The sequence below is a fragment of the Capsicum annuum genome, chromosome 1, assembly GCF_002878395.1.
Source record: "Capsicum annuum cultivar UCD-10X-F1 chromosome 1, UCD10Xv1.1, whole genome shotgun sequence".
Lineage (NCBI taxonomy): Eukaryota > Viridiplantae > Streptophyta > Magnoliopsida > Solanales > Solanaceae > Capsicum > Capsicum annuum.
Window position 1 is genome coordinate 219793342 of NC_061111.1, and position 23667 is coordinate 219817008.

At 35.0% G+C, this 23667-nt stretch overlaps 1 pseudogene; it reads right to left on the reverse strand.

Moving 5' to 3' along the window:
- LOC107861421 overlaps positions 1–23667 on the reverse strand; it is a 48112-nt pseudogene that overhangs the window by 9796 nt on the left and 14649 nt on the right.

The window sequence follows — 23667 nt, forward strand, 5'->3', positions numbered from 1 at the left end:
GCTCCCACAATGGTGAGTCCTCATGATTCAAGGGCTTACTTCTTCAGATTTTTAGTTTTCTTTTGGTATACAGACTATTATTTTCAGTTCAGTTTGATTTAGTTGGGGTTTCTCCTAATGGTTCTCTAGTTCTTTGTTAGTAATAGAGGCTTGTCGGACTACGAGTTTGTTTAAAGACTATTAGTATTTGTTTTCTAGACAGTATCTGTCATTTATTCATTTTAGTTTTGATATGAAACAATATTTATTCTTTGCAATACTATCTTAACGTAAGTGTTAGAAGAAGTAGCAAGCTCAAAGGGTTAGCTTGGGGCTACTTGTAACCTTAAGCACCGTGTGATGTCTCGGGATAAGATTTCGGGGTGTTACAAACTTGGTATTAGAGCCTAAGGTTTAAGGAGTCCTAGGGATTCTGACAAGCCATGTTATGTAGAATCTTGATCATCGGTGTATAGCGCACTTCATCTATGAGCAAGAGGCTACAAGACGTCTTAGGAAAAAGCCACCTCTTTCTTTCATAATCCGCCGTTCTTATAGTTGTCTCTCTCTGCTATTAATTCATACTCTCTTATGACAGAAAATTTCTCCCCAAAGAGTTAATGCCCACAGGAATGTTGATTAGCCACCTCAATCGGGCGATCCCCTGAATGAGAACGTGTCTCCCGCTGAGTTTTGGGCTGCCTTTTAGGCATTAGCCCAGGCAGTCACCGCTAATGTTTGGGCTAATAACCTGTCTGTAGTTCTGTATTAGCAAGGAGGTGATTCAGCTGTAGCTAGGATTCGAGATTTTATGAGGATGAATTTTCCAAAGTTTTATGGGTCGAAGACAGATGAGGACCTACAGTTGTATCTTGAGGTGGTGAAGAAGATCACCCAAGTCATGCATATTTTTGAAGAAGAGAGTGTAGAGTTGGCCTCTTATAGGCTAAAAGATATTGCTTATGACTGGGTTGTGGCATGGAGGAAGACTAGAGGGGAGAATGCTGCTCCTATGACTTGGCAGGTATTCCAAGATACATTCTTGGATAAGTTTTTCCTACTTGAGATGAGCGAAGAAAAGATAGAAGAATTCATGAACCTGAGGCAAGGCTCTATGACTGTTAAGGAGTATTGCCTCAAGTTCAACCAGCTAGCTAAGTATGCTCCTGACTTGGTAGCTGACACCCAATCTAGTATGAGTAAGTTCATGACCGGTGTGTCTGGTTTGGTACTAAAAGAGCGTAGGACTGCTATGCTTAATAAGGATATGGATCTATCCAAACTGATGATGCATGCTCAGCAGATTGAGGTAGATAAAATAAGGGAGATAAATAGAGTAAGGGGAAACAAGAGGGCTAGGTCAGAGAAGTATGATCATGGTTAGACTAGATCCCATAGAGGGAATCGACCGCAGTTTCAGAGTCATTCGTCTATGTCAGCGCCTTCATCAGCTAGTGTTCCCGTACCCAGAAATAGGCAAGAGCAGGGGAATAAGTCCTCTATGTCTAGATCCCAGCACAGTGTGAGTAACAAGCCTAATTATCCCTCATGTGCTAAGTGTAGTATGACCCATATCAATGAGTGTTTGGCCAAATAGTGGGGTTGTTTTGGTTGTGGCAAGTTAGGCCATAGACTTAGAGTGTGTCCACATGCTAGATTGGGGAGTCGAGATGTTCATCCCCAGACTCAGGCTACCATTACACCAGCTCCTTTAGCTTGTCCAGCCCCTCATCAGGGTGCTTCATCCAGTAATACTGGCGGTCAGTGCCAGAATTAATTCTATACTTTTTCGTCCCACCAGGAGTAGGAGGATTCACAAATGTTATTACTGGTATGCTTTGTATCTTTTATTTTGATGTGTATGCACTGTTGGACCCTAAGTATAGTTTTTCTTATGTGACACCGTTGGTTGCAATGAATTTGAGGTAAACTTTGAAAATGTCCCTGAGCCTATTCTGGTGTCTACCCCAATAGTAGAGTCAGTTGTTGCTAAAAAAGTTTACAAAAAGTACCCGATTCTTGTTCTTCATAGAGACATAATTGTTGATTTGATAGAGTTGGATATGGTCAATTTTGATCTTATTCTGGATATGGATTGGCTTTACTCTTGTTACGCATCTATAGACTATCGTACCCGTGTGGTTAAGTTTCAGTTTCCTGATGAGCCAGTCTTCGAGTGGTCCGGGAGTTCAGTATCTCCCAAGAGTCATTTTATATCCTATCTCAAAGTCAGAAATCTAATATCCAAAGGTTGTATTTATCATCTATTTCGCATTAAGAACACTAAGTCTGGGGCTCCAACTATCCAGTCAGTCAGTATAGTTAATGAGTTTTCGGATATTTTTCCAGAAGATCTCCTAGGGGTACCTCTCGATAGAGAGATAGAGTTCAGGATTGACCTTCTTCCCGATACATAGCCTATTTCTATTCCTCCATACCATATGGCCCCGCAGAGCGTAAGAATTTGAAAGAACAACTCAAAGATCTTCTAGATAAAGGTTTCATAAGGCCCAGTGTCTCTCCTTGGGGTGCACCTGTTCTATTCGTGCAAAAGAAAGATGGTTCTTTGTGTATGTGCATTGACTATTGTCATCTTAATAAGGTCACAGTCAAGAATAAGTACCCTCTTCCTAGAATTGATGACCTATTTCATCAGTTGCAAGGTGTAAGTTATTTTACAAAGATAGACCTAAGATCCAACTATTACCAACTTAAAGTAAAGGAGTGTGGTATCCCAAAGATAGTCATCCGAACTCGTTATGGTCATTTAGAGTTTCTAATTATGTCTTTTAGAATAACCAATGCTCCAGCAGCTTTCATGGACCTCATGAATCGAGTGTTCAAGCAGTATCTTGATGTGTTTGTCATAGTGTTCATAAATGATATCCTTGTTTAATCCCGTAGTGAGAATGACCATGCAGACTCTTAGAGATCATCAATTATTCACCAAATTTAGCAAGTGTGAGTTTTGGCTAAGGCCAGTAGCATTTCTGGGTCATATTATTTCAACTGAAGGCATTAAAGTTAATTCCCAAAAGACAAAACCTGTAAAAAATTGGCCTAGATCTATCTCTCCATCTGACATTAGGAGTTCCTTGGGTCTAGCTTACTATTACCGCCATTTTGTTAAAGGTTTCTCATCTATTGCGTCTCCTATGACCCGATTGACCCAAAATAAAATTAAGTTCCTTTGGTCGGATTCCTATGAGAAGAATTTTCAGGAGTTGAAGACTCGACTCACTTCAGCCGCAGTGTTAACTTTTCCTGATGGTTTTATGGTGTATTGTGATGCCTCTAGAGTTGGCTTGGGTTGTATATTAATGCAGAGAGGTAAGATTATAGCCTATGCCTCTAGACAGTTGAAGCCGTATAAAAAGAATTACCCAACCCATGATCTTGAATTAGCTGTTGTGGTTTTTCCCTTGAAAATATGGAGGCACTATCTGTATGGTGTTCATGTTGATGTGTTTATGGATTATAAAAACTTGCAATATATGTTTACTCAGAGGGAGTTAAATCTTAGATAGAGGAGATGGTTAGTGTTTCTAAAAGATTATGATATGAGTGTGTTATATCATCCGAGCAAGGCCAATGTAGTAGCAGATGTCTTTAGTAGGTTGTCTATGTGTAGTGTGGAGATGGATAAAAAGAATTTGGCTTGTGAAGTGCATCATTTAGCTAGATTGTGTGTTAGGTTGCTTGATTCAGCTGAAGGTAATGTTTGGGTTCAGAGTAGTTCTGAATCCTCTTTAGTTTCAGAAGTAAAGGAGAAGCAAGACATGGATCTTAGTTTGGTCAAACTAATGGAATCAGTTAAATACCAAAAGGTAGAGATTTTCTCCCAAGGGGGAGATGATATGTTGAGGTTTCAAGATAGATTGTGTGTCCCTTGTGTTGATAACCTGAGGCAGAGAATTATGGTTAAGGCGCATGGTATATGATATTCTATTCATCCCGGCGCTACCAAGATGTACTGCAACTTGTGGGAAATCTATTGGTGGAGTGGCATATAGAAGGATATAGCAGAGTTTGTAGTGAAGTGTGCAACTTGCCAATAGGTTAAGGTAGAGCACCAAAGGCCTGGTGGTATGATGCAAGTGTTTGGTATACCCACTTAGAAGTGGGAAGAGGTAAATATAGATTTTATGACTGGTTTACCTCTTTTGTGTCATCATCATGATTCTATTTGGGTTGTTGTAGACAGGTTGACTAAGTATATTTCTTGTCGGTGCATATATCTTATTCAGCTGAGGATTATACTAGATTGTATATCCAGGAGTTAGTCAGATTGCATAGAGTTCCCTTGTCTATCATCTCAGATAGGGGTACTCAGTTTACTTCTCAGTTTTGGAGAGCTATTCAGAAGGATCTTCGTACCCAAGTTCATTTGAGTTTCGCTTTTCATCCGCAGATAGATGGTCAAGTTGAGAGGACCATCCAAACTTTGAAAGATATGTTGAGAGCATGTGCTCTTGTTTTCAAGGGTAGTTGGGATGAGAATTTGCCACTAATTGAGTTTGCATATAACAATAGTTATCACTCTAGCATCCAGATGGCCCTGTTTGAGGCTTTGTATGAGAGGAGAAACAGATCACTCATAGGTTGGTTTACAGTGGGTGAGGCTGCTTTGATTGAACCTGATGCAATGGAGAAAGTCAAGATAATTAGAGAGAGATTGAAGACAGGTTAGAGTCATTAGAAGTCATACGCTGATGTGAGGAGAACAGATCTTGAATTTGAGGTGGGTGATTTGGTGTACTTGAAAATTTTACCCATGAAATGGGTAAAAAGGTTTGGGAAAAAGGGGAAGTTTAGTCCCCGTTATGTTGGCCCTTATAGAATTTTGTGTCATTTTGGGAAAGTGGCTTATGAAATTGAGTTGCCCGCAGATCTATCAGTTGTTCATCCCACCTTTCATATCTCCATGCTTAAGAGACATATTGGTGATTCCGTTGTAGTGGATCCTTCAGAGAGCTCAGATATTTAGACTAATCTTTCATTTGAACAGATTCCAGTTGAGATTCTAGACCACCAGATACGTAGACTAAGGAACGAAGAAGTTCCCTTGATCAAAGTTTTTTGGAGGAACCAGTCAGTTGAGGGCGCTACTTGGGAGACGGAAACTGATATTCAAACCAAGTGCCCTCAAATTTTCGCTGCAGAATCAGATTTAGTTTAAGGTAACAAGTTACCTCAACCCATCTCTTTCATTCCATGTTTCAAACTTTATATAGACAATTATGCGATAGCTCATGCACTTGCAAATCAGTATAGTCATACTCTTAGTAGCACACACTAGTTATAGCCTCATTTTTCAGCATTTCAATTTTGTCATCCACATTCGAGGACGAATGTTCCCAAGGGAGAGATATTGTGATACCCCAAACTTTCTTCAAGCCTGATTTTGTCTCTAGAAGATTAAGGGATGATTATAAAGTAAGTAATGTGTAAATCATATAGAATTTTCCTATTTTTGACTTTTTATCGTGTGAAAAATTGAATTATCTTCCCAACGATATAAGATTTGCCAAAATCTGATAACCGAGAAAGAAGTTATGGCTAATTTAAGTTCTAGTTGTAAAACACCGTCATTCTGATGTTTAGCGCGTCGCGGAGAGGGTTTATTTAACATTTTTTAAATTCTAGTGGGACTCGACAATGGTGGCGTATCACGGAGGACCCCAATTTCCCAGTTGTCACTTTCTAGAAGCTCAGCGAGATAATGGCGCGTCGCGCCAGGTGCCAAAATGGCATTTCCAAAGGGGTACCGTGATGGCTCCGCATCGTGGAGTCTGCCCAGTTCACAGTGGTCGATTTCCAGTGAGCCACCGCGATAGTGGTAGGTCGTGGTGGCCACTCAGTTCCCAAATATTTCGTTTATCCAGTTTGTCAAGAGTTAAAGGGGGGTATTTTGGTCAATTAACCTACTCCTAATCCGTCCAAAAACATAAAATCAATTACATAACAAAGCACTTTATGCCCTAATCCTTATTCTCTTCAAAAAAAAAAACCCTAGTTCATCATACTTCTCCTCCAAGAAACTCTAGATTTCTCCATCAATTCTCCAAATTGAGTCAAGATTCCAAGTTCTTAGTGCAAGAATTCTAAGAACCCTCATTCAAGAGTTCTAATAACATCTCGAACGCAAGTTGTTCATCCAAGTTTATCAATCTAAGGTATGTGGGGTTTGAAGAAGAACAATCCTTGCGTTCTTGTATCCAAAAAACTTTCTTTAAGTTATAAATTTCTGAATTTTACTATGATTTCTATGAAAATCAAGTTAGGGTTTATACCCATTATCATTATTTTCAAGATTATAAGATCTCCCATGGATTGAGATTTGAATTACATGATTTTGTTTATATTTCTATGCCTATTGATGAATTTTCCACATTTTAAGTTGAATTATGAATAATTGTGTTATAAAGTATGAATTTTTATGGTGTTTGATATGAAATTGAAGCATGCGCCACTAAGCCCTAGTATGTATGTTGAACTTCAAGAATGATCATGATTTAAGTATCCCATGAATAGCTATTTTCCATTTTTGATGAAGAAAGTTGATCATTTGAACCAAGCAAAGATAGGAATCCACACTATTCATTCAAGTTATAATTTAAGGCGAAGATAAGCATAATTAGTTTTAACTGTAAACCTTTATGCTATTTTGAGGTGGATTTCCTAAAGTTCTGAGCAATAAGTATGGGAGTAGTATTTAGCACCAAGAGGGTATGATTCCGAGGTATCATGCCCCAGAACTATGAGCCACCGTAGGTTTCTAAATTTCCCTAAGTGGGTTAAGATAGTGATCACTAAAGTTAAAGGTTCTATTCCGATAGCAGGGATAGAGCAGCTCTCCCCAATGTGGGAAAGACGTTGGACTCCATGTCAGCTCGCATGGTTTATGTTGGTTAGAAGAAACTCCCAAGACCAAAGTCCCTAAGTCCCAAAGTCCTATAATCTCTAAGTTTCAAAGAAGTCCCTTATTCTCTATAAGATAAAAGTATAAGTTTTGAAAGCTATTGTTTTAAGATTCCTCTTTCTTACAAAGTTTTGAGAACAAGATGGAGAATAAGGATTTTAGAAGTAAATATAATGACTCACGAGATTTGTACTATGTGCTTTATTATACATGATTTATGAGATTCGAATTTCAGTTTTTCCTCAAGCTATGTGAGTCATTTATATTAGTATGCATGTTTTCTACAAAGTTGATGATATTGTTTACTTCTTGTATTGCACCCCCATATGCTCAGTACATCCTTAAAGTACTGATCCGCATATACGTCTGTGTGCTACATTGTCCCATAATATAGATTCAGGTACTCAGTATCCGTAGCATGAGTAGTCCGAGCATCTTTGTCTATGCTCCCACAGTGGTGAGTCCTCATAATTCGAGGGCCTACTTCCTCAGATTTTTAGCTTTTTTTTAGTATACGGACTATCATTATCAGTTTAGTTCGAGTCAGTTGGGGGTCTGTCCCAATGTCTCTCTAGTTCTTTGTTGGTAGTAGAGGCTTGTCGGACTACGACTTTGTTTAAAGACTATTAGTATTTGTTTTCCAAACAGTATCTATCATTTATTCATTTTAGTTTTGATATGACAGAATATTTATTCTTGGCTAGTCTATCTTAACGTAAGTGTTAGAAGAAGTAGCAGGCTCAAAGGGTTAGCTTAGGCCTACTTGTAACCTTAAGCACTGTGTGACGTCTCAGGATGATATTTTGGGGTGTTACATATTCTGAATTTCGCTGATCATTAGGAGTGTAGCATGAGTACTGGAACTGAACATACTGTAAAGCATGAATACATAGTCATGAGCTATATGACCTAAGTTTGGAGTTCATAAATTCTTGGAATATGATTCGGACTACTGGGTGAACTAGAACTCTTCTTACTAGGGACTGAAAGCGTACATGATTTTCTATAAATTGCATGAACATGAGCTGTTATTATAGGGCTGATATGTAAGGAATGAGTAGATATCATGATGACTGAGAAATCTTTCGCTGAGATAAGAACGGGTTGGGCATCATCCTTTCCTACCACTTTTCTACTCATACTGGCATCATTAGTAAGATCTGAGAGCCTGACTTGGTTGCTTATTCTATCATCTCCTCCTTAGCTTAAGGCCATTATTCTAAGTCTGTGAAACACTTAATCAATATCTCTAAACTTTTATTCCCCCCCCCCCCACCATGAGAATTACCACTACACTAACATCAACAATACATATAATTCCAAATTACCAAAATTAAATTCTTGCATACACTGTTTCAAGCCTACTGATTCACCTTTCACACAACCAGACCCATGAATGGCAAATCTACTGAATTCAGATAACACGACCCCCACTCTACTACTGCTAAACTCCTGGGTTCATGCTTCTAACTCTAGGTCATATTCTGTCATAGGATTCTGAGAAAAAAACTGAAAAAACATATAACTCCTAAGTACTGAGGAGGTACAACCCTTTCATTCAATGACTGGTTTATCGAGATACTAAAATTGAACGACTTTATTTCTGAAATCAATTGAAGTAGTTTGCTGGGATACTGTAATCGGGCAATTTCTGTATACTCGCCTAGCTATAATGGGTTTGCCCACTAAGGTAGACACTGAGAAGGGCTATACTAATATTTCAAGCCTGACATCGAAGTTGACAGCTCTATGGGGTTACAAGAGAAAGTGAAGCTCCGTGGTCTAGTAAAACATATACAAAATAAGAAAGGCCTATAACATACCTGTAACCGCATCAGGAGAACTTTCCTAATCATGTCAGGACTAGAGTGCATAAAGTTTATTCTGACGTTGACCACTGGTGGCACTGAAGGTGGCGCCCTACTGAGAAGATGACTGTGCTGACTCTGCAGACCAGACTTAGGACATTATTTGACTCTATGGCTTGACTTGCTACATCTAAAACACACATCACTTCCCGCTCTACACACACCCTTATGATTCTTACTATATTCTCTACAAAGTGGGTGGGTACGACCACTGCTCATACTACTCTAGGTCTTGGAGCCTGGCATCCCATCTCGACTATTACTCCTAAACTCTGGAACTGGCATACTAGCTGAAATTGAAATTGGGGCTGAATACTTTTGACTGAATTGAGAATGGTTACCAATCTCTGATTTTGGTTTAAAACTACTTGTTTTGTCCCTCTTATTCTTTCTCCTTTTCTTTCTACGCTTCCCCCTTCACTCTGCTAAGTATAATCCATAAGACTAGATAGGAAAACAGCCTGCTGATTGTTCTGAGAAACTAATGAATAAGATAAGGTAGTGGAGGCAGCTCTGAATTCAGCATAAGAGACATGCTCATTCAGGGGATCTTCCTGAACAGGCGGAGGTACGGACTGATTCCCGTTTCTCCTTCCGTTGTTCTTTCTGGGAGGCATTTCTGTAAATAGAAGGAAGAGTTGAATTATACAAGAATTTTAGATTGATCTCATGCTTACTCGCACAATATAAACACAGAAAGAAGGGAAACTTTTTCTAAAAATGTCTTGTACCCTTTTGTCCATAAGTGTGGCACACTTCACACCCATGCACAAAACTCTACTTGATGCGGCTTTCAGACTCCCTAGGATTCTTTAGAACCTTAGGCTTTAATACCAAGTTTGTAACACCCCGAGATTACACCCTGGGTGACACACAGTGATTACGGTCCTAAGAGACCACAAGCTAACCCATGAGCTAGTACCTACTGTGAGCACTGAGTAAAACTGATAACAAAAGATCATATGCGAAATTTAACTGAGGAATGCCATAAGGTTTTAAATCATAGTTCTGATAATGTCTGTAAAACAATACTAAAAATACTGATAAAACAACTGACAATAACAACTAAAAATCTGAAGTCTAACTAATTGTCTATACTAGTCGGAAAAGCCTCTACTGACTTACTGTAGAGATAATGGAACAAACCCCCAACTAACTCTGACTGAATAGTAAATACTGAAATTGATAAAGTAAGTTGAGGTAAATAAATCATGTCCTCGAAGTATGAGGACTCACCACTGCTATAATTGATAATCTGGTATATCTATACGCGATAAGGGAACTAAGTGTCTGATAATCTGGTATGTCATGCGTGATAAGGGAACTGAGCATCCAAACCTATGATATTAGATATCATAGTGCAGAGATGGGTATGTAATCAGTACTTTGAATGTACTGGTATGCTAAGTGAGGTTAGGCTGATACACATGGGTTCATGTGCATGAGTAATAACTGACTGAATGTAAAGCATAAAGTACTGAATAGAATGCATGAAATCTGTAAAGACAAAGAATGCATGACCAAGCATAAAACATGTTATGAATATAATCTGTAAACTGAGATACTGAATACTGATAAGTGAATAACTTATATCTGTATGCTATGGTCAAGTAAAACTAAAACTGAATTAATGAGTAGATTACTGGACTGAGACTATGGGAGCTATCATCTAATTAACATGCCCCAATGAGCAAATTAGGGTCCAACCTGTGACCTCAGTAGAAAGGGTGTCAGTACCATTCCATGGGACTAACATTAGCTATGTGAATCCATAAAATGATATCTCGAACGACTAAGGGTGTCAAGCCTAAACTGATGGGTGACCCTTGAGTGGTAGTCAAGCTTGAACTGATGGGTAAATCCTCATATCCTATGTTGGATACGTAATTCAGGAGTACAGGGACTGATACTAATGGATCTGTCTCACTAATGAGGAAACTGTCATCCCTATACTCGCTCAGTGCTAAATCCTACTCCTAACTGAACTGACTCAGGATACTGAACGGTTTTATGTTTAATTGATAATGATAACTGACTGAACTGATAATGCTCATAACATATCTGAAACTATTCTGAAGATACTGAGACTAAGTAAACAACTATGTTTTCAGGCATTCATAAACCCCAAGACTCGATAACAATAATACCAAAATAGTACTAAGACTTTGAGGATATAATGTGAAAGTATTTATTCAAAATTCATTCTTGTAGGCATTTCATCAAACACTTAATATTCATAGTTTAAGCTAAGCATGGGAATAGTTTAAGTCTTGTATTAATGACATGTTTTCAACATCAACAGCACTAATTATGATTTAAATCAGTAAACAACATTATTCAAACTTGTGGGACTTAATAACAACAACAATTTCATGTAAAAATGGTATAGAATCAAGATTCATGGGGATTCATGGTTAAAAATCACAATAACTTGTAAAAATCATAATTTTAAATTTAAAATTTGATTCTTGGACTCCATGGTTGGAAGGGACCCATGGATGAACATTTAACATACCTTGGTTTCTGAATTTGTGAGAATTGTCGGTGATTTCTTAGAACTTGATCTTAGACTTGATGAACTAGGGTTTGCTCTTGAGAGAATTGTATGAAAGGATGAGTGAATTTGCCTTGTGGAAGGCTTAATTTTGTGTTATAGTGGGTTAATATGGGTGGAAAATAACTCCTTTTCCCCCCACAAACCCCTAATTTAATAAACTAAAATATGCCCAATGACGTGATAGGAGACGCGCCGCATCGATAAACCTGATGTGATTACTAATGCGGTGCGTCGATGGTGACGATGCAATAGCCAACGTGATGCCTCCTAATCGCGTTGGCTCACTATTTTGGTCATCCAAACATGTCTCAAACAATGTCTGGAAATTCCAAAAGTCACCTTAGATGACCTATAGACATCCTTGATCATGATTCAGTTTAAAAATCGACAATCTAAGGTTGGAAAGATCAAAACAAAATACATCAAAGTTAAGTGACCAAAATAAGGCTAAGTCTTTAACACTTAGCTAAATTTTCTACGTCTTGAACCCCTTTAGTATACAGCATAAGACTGAAATGATCTAAGATTTTTGTTGGGTCTTACAATATTGAACCTTGATTGATTCAATAATAAAACTGAATGAATATTGAATATTTATTGAATAACTGAAATATTATTGAATGTTATTGAATCATTGAATGAATACAACTGATGTACAATGCCCTATTTGTACAATAAAAGAATGAAATTAATCTAAATAGAAGTAATACTAAGCCGACTTCAATATTCTAAATAAGGTAGAAGTCTAATTAAGGTACAAAATAATAAAAAGATACACTCCTAAATAGGGTAGGACACACTTCTAAATAAGGTACAAAATATTAGAGATATATACTAAAGATTTACCATATATTGGAGATATATACTAAAGATTTACCTAGGCATACAAAAGGAATAAAATAATATATAAGGATTTTCTGAATTTGGGATGAAATAAATATGTTGAGGTGGCTGAAATCAAGGCTGACCCAAGCTTTGTACTGCAACAGACAAATATACAATAGGTGAATCTATCCGGTCCAATGAATAAATACATCAATATTCCAATATCCCTCATGAGTTGAAAGGTACGAAAGAACCCCCAACTTGCAAATATAATGTGATGAAGAGGACCGATGAGCAGAGAATTGAACTTTGTGATGAATATGACCAAACAGACAAAAAAAATATAAATTGAATTTAATATCAATCATGCTTATAGTATGAGTGAAGCAATTGGTCCAATGATATTATCAGTTAAATTTACTCATGTGAATTGATACATACATACATACATACATACATATATATATATATATATATATATATATATATATATATTTATGATTGAAGAATGCTATCAAAAAGAGTGATTATTGATGATGAAGATTTTGAAAAAATAAATGATACCATAACGGGTATATAAGATTGAAGGATTACGATCTTGACGTGATCTATAGGGGGGAAATATCATTTGAATGAGAGTTCCAATGAATAATTAATTTAAGAGTGACACCAAATAAGGATCTTTTCTAAAAATAATATTGATTATGGTTGATGATTTAGATAGTGATGGTGATGGTGATTGACGATTTTGATCCTTTAAAAGAAATACCACCAATAATTCAACAAAATGGATATTTTGGGAAATAATAGAAAGAGAAATAAGGATAGTGTCATTTTTGTGATGAATTGATAAGTAAAGATGAATAGGATCAGGGATGTTTACCAGGACCCTTAAAGAGATGAATTAGTGAGTGAAGATGAATAGGATCAGGGATGGTTACCAGGACCCTTAAGAAAACTTCAGACGCCTAAAACACAATCTAATAAAAGAAAATCTCAAAAATTATTAAAAATGGGATTGTAAAAGGAGAAAATATAACCACAATGAATAAAATCTCAGATTATAAAAGATGGGATTGATGATTATTTTGGTAATTTATGAGATTCATAAGTGCAGTGAAAGGACCAAGTCAATATACTTGTTCCATACATTGTGAACACTACCAAGATGAACGATTTGGTAGCATATTTGTTTCATCTTGAATTCTACCAAGATGATGATGATGATAATAATGAGAGAGAGTGATGAGTACAGTCGCCATAAACAAAACCATGTCAGTTGACATGTTCCAAACATAATAAATCAAAAAGTTGAGAAGTGTTTTTCAAACAAAAAACATGAAAATTGACACAAAATAATGCAAGGATCGAAACCTTGTTCTGATACCATATAGAAAATTTAAAAGAAGTTTTGAAGAGAGAATGCGGAAAAAGTGAACGAGAATTGAAAGAATAATTGAATTAAATAAATATTAGGATAATTAAAAGAAGTTTTTCAATAGCCATGTTGAAAAATTTAAGAAGATTGTAAAAAATGTTGAAAATTGAATGAACAATTGAATTTGGATGAGTGAAATAAATGTATTCAATTGATCGATATAATTGAGATACAATGTCCTACTTATACAAGTAGTTAATCATCTAAATAAGGTAGAATTCTAAATAAGATACAAAATAAAGAAGTGATACACTCCTAAATAAGGTAGGATACACTCCTAAACAAGGTACAAAATAATAAAGCGATACACTCCTAAATAAGGATACAAAAGATTTACCTAAAGTATACAAAAGGAAATAAATAATATGTACAAAGATTTTCTGAATATGGGATGAAATTAATATGTTGAGGTTGATAATATTGAGGCTGACACAAGTAATTCACTACAGCAGATGAATATCAATTAGATGAAACAGGTGAACCAACCTAATCCAATTAACAGATACAACAATATTCCAATATCCCCCCTCAAGTTGGAGGGTACGAAAGAAAAGAACCCCCAACTTGCATAGTATATTATGATAAAAAGGACCGGTAAGAAAAGAGTTGAACTTTGTGATGAATACAGCCAAACAAAAAAAAAAAAATTTAATATCAACCATGCATATGAATGAGTGAAGCAGTTGGTCCAATGGTATCATTAGGTAAGTCTACTGATGTGATTTGATATAAATAATTGAAAAATGATGTCAAAAGGAGTGATTCTTGATGATGAAAATCTTGAAAAAATAAAAAAATGTCACAACGGGTATAGAAAATTAAAGGATTAAGTCATTGACATAATTGAGAGTAAAAAGTATTATTTGAATGAAAGGTCCAATGAAGGATAAAATTAGTTAATTTGAGAGTGACACCAAAATAAGATTTTTTTTTTTTAAAAAAAAAATCTTGATTTTGGTTGATGATTTTGATACTGGTGGTTTTGGTGATTGATGATTTTGATTCTTTAAAAAAATACCACCAATAATTAAAAATGAGATATTTTGAGAAACAATAGAAAAATAAAGAAGGATTATGTTTTTTTTTATGAATTGATGAGTAAAGATGAACGGGATCAGGGATTTTTACCAGGACCCTTAAGAAGATTAATTGGTGAGTGAACATCAATAGGATTAGGGATTTTTACTAGGATCCTTAAGAAAACTTCAGACGCCAAAAAAAATAAAATGATTAAAAACGCAATCTAACAAAAGAAAATCCCAAAAAAATGAGATTGTAAAAGTAGAAAATATAACCACAATGAATCAAACCCCATATTAAAAAAATTGAAAGGAGAAAGGATTGATGATTTTGATAATTGATGGGGTTAGCGAGTGCAGTCGCCATGAATGAATCATGTCAGTAGACATGTTCCAAATATTGTGAATCAAAAAGTTGAAAAATATTTTTAAAATTAAGAAAAACATGAAAATTGACATAAAATGATAAAAGGATCGAAACCTTGCTCTGATACCATTAAGATTTTTTGAAGAAAATCTCTTGATGAGATACGTTGCAGTCAAAAGATATTCACCCCAATACTAATGGGTAGATGTGATTGGTACAAAAGAGTCCTGGATGTTTTCAGTAAATGCCTATGTTTTTTATCAACCACACTATTTTATTGTGGAATAGACACACATGAGGTTTGATGTTGAATCCCTTTAAAAACAAAATATTTTGAAATAGGTGAATCAAGCTTTGCACTGTAATAGATGAATATATAGTGAGTTAAACAGGTGAATTAACCTTGTCCAATGAATAGATACAACAATATTCTAATATATAAGAATTGAAAGAAATTGAATAAATTGCAGAAAACAAAGACAAAGAATTTGCAGAAAATTTCTTCTCCTTTTCTTGATTGATCATTTAACTTTGTACAATATCCTATATATACAAGTAAAGAATCAAATTAAAGACTCCTAAATAAAGTATAAAATAACTAAGGGATACACTTCTAAATAAAGTAGGAAACTAAGTGGATAATATTCTAAATAAAGTAGGAAACAAAAGACTTCTAAATAAGGTAGCAAACAAAAGATTTACCCTAGGGTGTACAAAAGGAATAAAATAATAGGTGCGTAAAATAATATGTACAATGATATGCTGAATTCGGACAAAATCATCATCATTAAATCATTCCCAATCCATATAGTCCATCACTGAATAATGTTGAGGCTGCAGCAGACGAGTGCAGTGAAATAGGTGAATGGAACAGATGAACTAACCCGATCCAATAAAGAAAATACAGCATTATTCCAACACCCCCTCCTCAAGTTGGAGGGGACGAACGAATACCCAACTTGCCCAAAACACTGTAATGAAGAGGACCAGTGAGTGACTTTGTGAATAGATCATCTAATTGAGAGGAAGATGGAACAAATAAAAGTGAAATAAATCCATCTAAAAACTTTTGCCGAAAAAATGACAATCAATCTTAACATGCTTCATTCTTTCATAAAACACGATATTCTTAGCACTGTATTGCTGCCTGACTATCCAAATGAAGAGGCACGTGTAATGATATTCGAATAGAGAGATCTTAGAAGAGAAGAACTAACCACGTGAGCTCGGCAACCACGCGCCTCATAGAATGATACTCAACCTCGGCGGAGCTAAGATAAATAGATGTTTGCTTCTTTGGATTCTAAGAGATTTGAGAGCCCCCAAGTGATATATAAAATCCACTAATGGATTTTCTTGAATTTGGACATATTCCCCAATCCGAATCATAAAAGTCAAGAAACTCTAAAGAAGAAAAGGCATTGAGAAAGAGTCCTAAACCTGGATCCTTGGACAAGTAATGAAGAACACGTAATGCGGCAGTGAGATGAGCAGACAAGGATCGTGCATGAATTGGCTAAGGTGTTGAACTGTGAAGGCATGATTTGGTCTTGTATGAGTAAGATAATTCAACTTACTAAGGAGGTATTTATATACAATGGGATTCATAATAGCATATCCATCATTTAAACTTAGCTTTACTGTTGGATCAATAGGAGATGAAATAGGTGACATATATGTGACATCAAATTCCTTTAGGAGATCAACTGTGAACTTTCGTTGTGAAAGTATGAGACCATGAGATTCTCTCAATACCTTCATAACTATGAAAAAATATAAATCTCCCAAATCCTTTATTCTAAACTCCTCATGTATAATAATTTCAATGCATGCAACTCTGCATTGCCATTACTTGTTAAAAGAATGTCATCCATATATGCTGCTACTATTGAAATAGGTGAGTCAAATTTCTTCACAACTAGAGAATAATAATTAAGAGAATGAGTGAATTCTTTAAAATTAAGAGCAGCCATGATCTTTGAATACCATTTCCTAGAGGCCTGACGAAGTCCTTATATGGACTTCTTACGCTTGCAAACATATGATGGTGATGGTGGTACTGCTCTATCAGGGAACTTCATATAGAATTTCTCATGGATATCTCCATGTAACATTGCATTATTAACATACAATTGATAGATCCCCCAACCTTTTTTGAAAGTTGTAGCTAGAAGACATCAAATAGTAGTTATTTTGACAACAAGAGAAATAGTCTCATTAAAATCAATACCTTCCCTTTGAATGTCTCCTCTGCTCACATAGCTTTTAACCTTTAAATGTTGCCTTCACTATCTATGTTGTTTGACTTTTTAAACCCACTTATAAGGTAAAGCCATTTTACCTAGGGGAAGTTGGACCACATCCTAAGTGTTGCTCCACTTAAGAGCTTGAAGTTATTTTTCCATAGATTTTTTCCAACCCTTATGCAATAAATCTTGATTATAATTGACAGGTTCTAGAATGTTAGATAAGTAATTTAGCCTATGTTGATTATTGGAAGATAGATTTATGACAGAAAGAGAGGTTGGACAAATAGGAGATGAAAAATAAGAAGAGATAACATTAGCTAGGTGTACAGAATTGTAAATACAATCTTCTAGATCATTATTAATTTTGAATTTTGTGTTCTTGAGTTGATCTTCTAAGTGAGAAAATATTATTGGTGGAAGGAACAGGAGGATGTACCTGATCCATGGCAGCAGAAGAGGCAGGAGGATGTACCTGGTCCATAACAGCAAAGGAATATGCGATTGTACTTGGTTTGTGACAGTAGAAGGAACAGGAGGTTAGACCTGGTCCACAGCGGTAGATGCAAGAGGTAAAATATAAGTGATAACTGAGGGAGATGGGATTCTTTTATTATCATTTACATTATTATCAGGATCAACAGTTAGGATTGATTCATGAACAATAAAGTAGGAATCATTAGATTTAGAAGAAGCAAAAGGAAAGATATTTTCATGAAACACAACATCTCTAGAAACTATGATTTTCTTAGTATTAAGAACCAAATTTTATAACCTTTCTTTCCAAATGGATATCCTAAAAAAACACAAGAAGTGGTCCTTAGTGTCAACTTAGACCTTTGAGAGGATAGAGTAGAAACAAAACATAAACATCCAAAACATTTGAGATTCGAATAGTTAGGTATGGTCTTGAAAAGGACTTCAAAAAGAGTTTTACCATTAAGGATTTTGGAAGGAAGTCTATTGATTAGACATGTTGCATTCAAAAGATATTCACCCTATCATTGAATGGGTAGATGTGATTGATACAAAAAAGACCTAGATGTTTCTAGCAAATGCTTATGTTTTCTTTCAACCACACTGTTTTGTTGTGGAGTAGACACACATGAGGTTTGATGTTAAATCCCTTTAGAAATAAAATATTTTGACTGTGTTGTGTCACTTCCTAACTCAAGTGCATTGTCAGATCTTACTATTTTGACCTTGGTTTGAAATTGTCTTTCAACCATAGCTAAGGAAGATTTGAGGACTGTGAAAGCATTTGATTTATTGCTTAGTAGAAAAGTCTATGTTTCTTTACTAAAATCATCAACAATGGTAAGAAATAATTTATACCCATCATGAGTTGGTTATTTATATGGTCCCCAAGTGTCAGTATATATCAACTCAAAAATATTTTTTGTTGAGATGTTGCTTGTTGAAAAAGGTAGTTTGGTTTTTCTTGACATTGAAAAAATCACACATGGAGTGTCAAAATTTTAACAAGAAAAGATTGAATAAAAAGGAACATTTTTCATATTATTCAATGGCATATGCCATAATTTTTCCTATATTTTGGAATCAAACAAGGCAAAACATGAATGAAAAACTGAATTAGAACCTAAACTAGGGCTTAAGGTTTTATTAAATTGAGCATTTGGAAGATTATCTGATTAGGTTGACTTAAGTATGTAAAGTCCTCTTTTTTCTCTATCAATTTCCAATGGGCCCTTCAGAGAAGAGCCCTGAAATATAAAACAAGAAGTAGGAGTGAATAGCACATAATTATTGAGTTGTCTACATAATTTTTATGCAGACAAGAGATTGTACTTGAAAGAAGGTATATATAAAACATTCTCTAAAACAAGATTTTGTAATGCACAAACTGTTCTTGAATGATTTACCCTTACATTGTATAAATTAGGAAGATTCACCATGAATGCACTAGGTAAAGCCTTTGAAAGAATTGATTTATCATGAGTCAGATGTTGAGCAGCTCCACTATCTAATATCCAAGAATTATTGTCAATGTTCAGTAGGTATGCATAAGAATTGAAAAACTTAGCTTTACCTGTAACCTTCACGTTAGTATAAACTTGAGTATTTTTACCTTATTTTATAATATTCAATTGCTGAAGAAGCCCCAACAGTCGTTCTACAACATTTTGAGTCAAGAACCTGGTGTTTGGAACACTTCTGCCAACCTATTCCTTAATAGTTTCGAAATTGTTGTTGACTTGAATTTTTTCTTAAGATTTTCTCTGCTTTGTAAATTTGAAATTAGCAAGAAACCCATAAATTTTATAACATTTATTCACTGTATGGCTTAATTTCTTACTGTAAGCACAAATTACATTATTTTGGATATTGAACATGATGAAAAATTTGAGACAAGAGGATTGAATAAGAAAGAATGAGAATTAGAGATGATGAGAACTTGATACAAGATGATTGAATCAACCTTGCTCTGATATCATGTAAAATTGAAAAAAAATTAAATAAATTGTGGAAAAGAAAGAAAGAATTTGCGGAAATTTTTTCTCCTTTTATTGATTGATTTTTTAACTTTGTACAATATCCTATATATACAAGTAAAGAATCAAATTAAAGACTCCAAAATAAGATGCAAAATAACTAAGGGATACACTTCTAAATAAGGTAGGAAACTAAGGAATAATCTTCTAAATAAAGTAGGAAACAAAAGACTTCTAAATAAGGTAGGAAACAAAAGATTTACCTTAGGGTGTACAAAAGGAATAAAAAAATATGTGCAAAAAATAATATGTATAATGATATGCTGAATCTGGATGAAATCATCATCATTAAATCATTCCCAAGCTATGTAGTCCATCAGGGAATAATTTTGAGGTTGCAGCAGATGAGTTCAGTGAAACAGGTGAATGGAACGGGTGAACCACTCTGGTCTAATGAAGAAAATATAGCATTATTAGAACATATTTATTGAATCATTGAATAAATAAAACTGATGTATATTGCCCTATTTAGCCATGAATAAGGTTTCCAACACATAGTGACCTTTCCATTTCCAGTGATTTTAGAGGAAGATAGTGAGAGTTTCACTGCGTTTCCGACAAAGTAAGAGGAAGAGAGAGTCATTGTTGAGAGACCATTGTTGGAATAAAATGAAATACTCTTGAATGTTGTTACTTTTATTTGTGGCTTGAGTTTTTTGGTTTTTCATTAACAGACGATATAAATGTCTTAAGGTTCAAGGTCCTCATCCTAGAATATCATTATCGGCTTACTTATTAGCATTGGATATTTTAAAAAGAATATCATTATTTCTTGAATAATTTTTCATTTTGTGATGATATTAAGATTTATATTAAACAAGTTAAATCTTTTCAGTAAATTATTATTGCCCAACATTTATTTTTGGTCAAAAGTTGTTGCCCAATAACGTTTAATTCTTATTTTCATCAATTGACATCCATTGCCTTAATTTCATTGATTACTCTTAATTCTTGCTATTAATCTTATCAATTATTATTATTAACATTGAAAGTTCTATAACCATTTCAAGGATATAGTCTTTCACCTATTCTACTTTGAACTCCTGTTCTTTCGAAAGAGGTGTGGTTTAAAATGTTTCTTCCCCATTTAACATGTTTCTTCCCCCATATTTTATGATGGGCTTTCTTCTTTATTAAATCTTTGTCAAATTTTGGTTCCTAGTTTAGAATTAAAAGAGATTTTTTGTAACCTAAGTGATACACCTGGACCAGGTGAAATATCTTAAGGAAAGTGTGCACCATGCCTCAAGCTACGAGAATTCCCAACAAGTGTTCGTGATAGAGTATGTTCCGTAAGTTACAATAATCTTAAGGATATTTTTTCGCGAGTAATTAGCAGCAGTAGTGGCAATTGAACCATGGTTCATGGATGAAATTTCAGTAGATTAGAGGTCAATTGACCAAAAAATCCCACTAGAGTTTGTGTCTGCAAAGCATTAGGTAGAACTTGGAGTTTTGTACTAGAAATTGTACTCTAAGGCGTATGAGAAAGATTAAGAATCGAAGAAAAATGCTAGGACTTATGTTTGGTTGAGATGTCTAATTTTTTGTCTAGAATCTTGATGCTAAGATTTGTCCCAATATCCACTTTCAAAACATAATGTAATATTTAGAAACGGGTTTGGAAAAATGTAGTGTTTAGACATCATTTATGATGTCATTCATTTGACTTCCTAACAATCCAAAACTAGGATACAAGTCTTTAACATTATACTTTAGTCCCCCACCTCATCCAATGAACATATACTATTTTCCATCATTTTTAAAATTTTTACTTTTATTTTTAAAAAATTTATCCAAGAAGCAACCAAAAAATTTCCCATTTTCATCTACTTTTCCCAATTCCAACGACTATTTCGGCTAACTCTTCCTCCTCACAACTAAAAATCTCTATTCTTGCTCATTTCCTCCGTGGTTATTCTATTTTTATAAAAAATATAAAAAAAAATACTTTTTCACAATTTTTACTAGCTTGAAAAGCCTTCAAAATCCACTCAATACCTTGTTAGTAGATAGATTCTAGTAGTTTAGAAGCCCTACAAATACATTTTTCTATACCAGAGCTAGCAGAGCATCGATTATACCCAATCTCATTTATTCACATTTTTATATGGAGGTTTTTATACCAATCATCGACCAATTATAAACTGATACCATAATCAAGGATAGATCAGTCTGGTCTATAATGGTAGTAGCTGAAGTAATTATTGCCAGTCGTGATTATAAGGTTGTGGGAGGAGACTCCCAAATGTTGGAATTAGAAATCATCTAGTAAGGTGACATTATACATCTGTTATGTCGCAGTGGTTCATACGACAGCATGGTTTGAAGCGCAATTAAAAGAGAAGAATTAGAATGCGAGCCAGGCAACATTGTGATTAGTTATCTAATGTGGGAGGGAGGAAATACATCTCACATTCATAAAGAATGATAGGCAGGTGTCTTTGTTCATGTTGGATGTCGTTGACAATTAATCTAGACTAAAATTGAGGATAAATATCATCTGAGGTCCCTGATTCCTGTGCCATCACACCCTACAATCAATAATGATGATTTAATTGAAGATGAGAGTTTAGGTGATCATTCAATGAATTTGGAAGATTATCCAATGGATATGAAATATCATCCAATGAAACTAAAAGATCCTGAATTATTTTAAGAAGAGCAAGGGGAGTACGGATCAAGATCAGAATGTAACTACACCTTCGCCTATGAAACTAATTTCCAAATAGAACAAATATTTAGCAGCAAGAATGAGCTAAAAATGTTATTGAACAAAGCGTCAGCGAGGAAGTCTTTTGATTAGGCTACATTGAAGAGTTGTAGTAAATACTTCAAGGTGAAATATATATATATCTCCTTATTGTACGTCAATGTTGTAAGTGAGGAAGTATGAATGCAGATTTCATATCTAAAAATATGGGGCAATTACACTTGTGGCATCGAACATGTCACGCACAGCCATAAGAAAATCTTGATAAAAGTCATTGTATCGCTTTGTGTTAATTTGTATCACAATGGCAAAGGTCCAGACACTATAGAGATTTAGAGAATTGTTTTCAAGGACTTCCACAGTAGTCTAATTTATTGAAAATATTGGATGGCAGGTGTGATTGCCAAGAAAATGATTTGAGGGACACTGGAGTGCAGGTATTCCTGCTTGCCAACTTTTTTCTATCTGATCGACACTCTTAATTTTGATTCTACCTACTCCATCAAGTTAAACATAGATAATTGCAAGTTCATGTACTACTTTTTAGCAATAGGAGCTTGCATTAGGGGATTCTGCCACATACGAAAGGTTATTGGATTCAATGGCACTCACTTACATAGTAAGTACAATGGTTTCATAGGATACAGAGAATCATGTTTTTTTAGTTGCCTTTTGTGTTATTGACAAAGAAAAAAATTCAACTTGGATGTTCTTCTTTGAGAAACTTAAATCTATAGCGGTCGTGTACCAGATTTGTGTTTTATCTCTAATATACATAAAAGCATTGCCAACGACATTACCAAGGTTTACAACTATGCTCATCATATTTTTTGCATGAGACACTTTGGTGAAAATATCTGGATAAATCACCGATTTGAAGATTATCTTTATTTATTCTACCATAGGGCAAGAGCATATTCTTTGGAAGAGTTTAGCAATCATTTTGTGAATTTCAAGAACTATTGTCCTGAGGTAGCCTTTGTCCTCGAGCATGAACTTGATTTTGAGAAGTGAAACAGGGAACATTTCTCCGTCAATAGGTATGATGTTATGACTACAAATATTGTCAATTCGCCCAATGCTCTACTAATAGATGTCACAGAGTACACTGTGGCATCTATATTCCATTTGATTACTATGAGGTTTGGTGAGAAGCATAGAAAGAGGCATGCATATGTCCGAAACTATAAGGAGAATAAAATGGTGTCTGCTATTGAAAA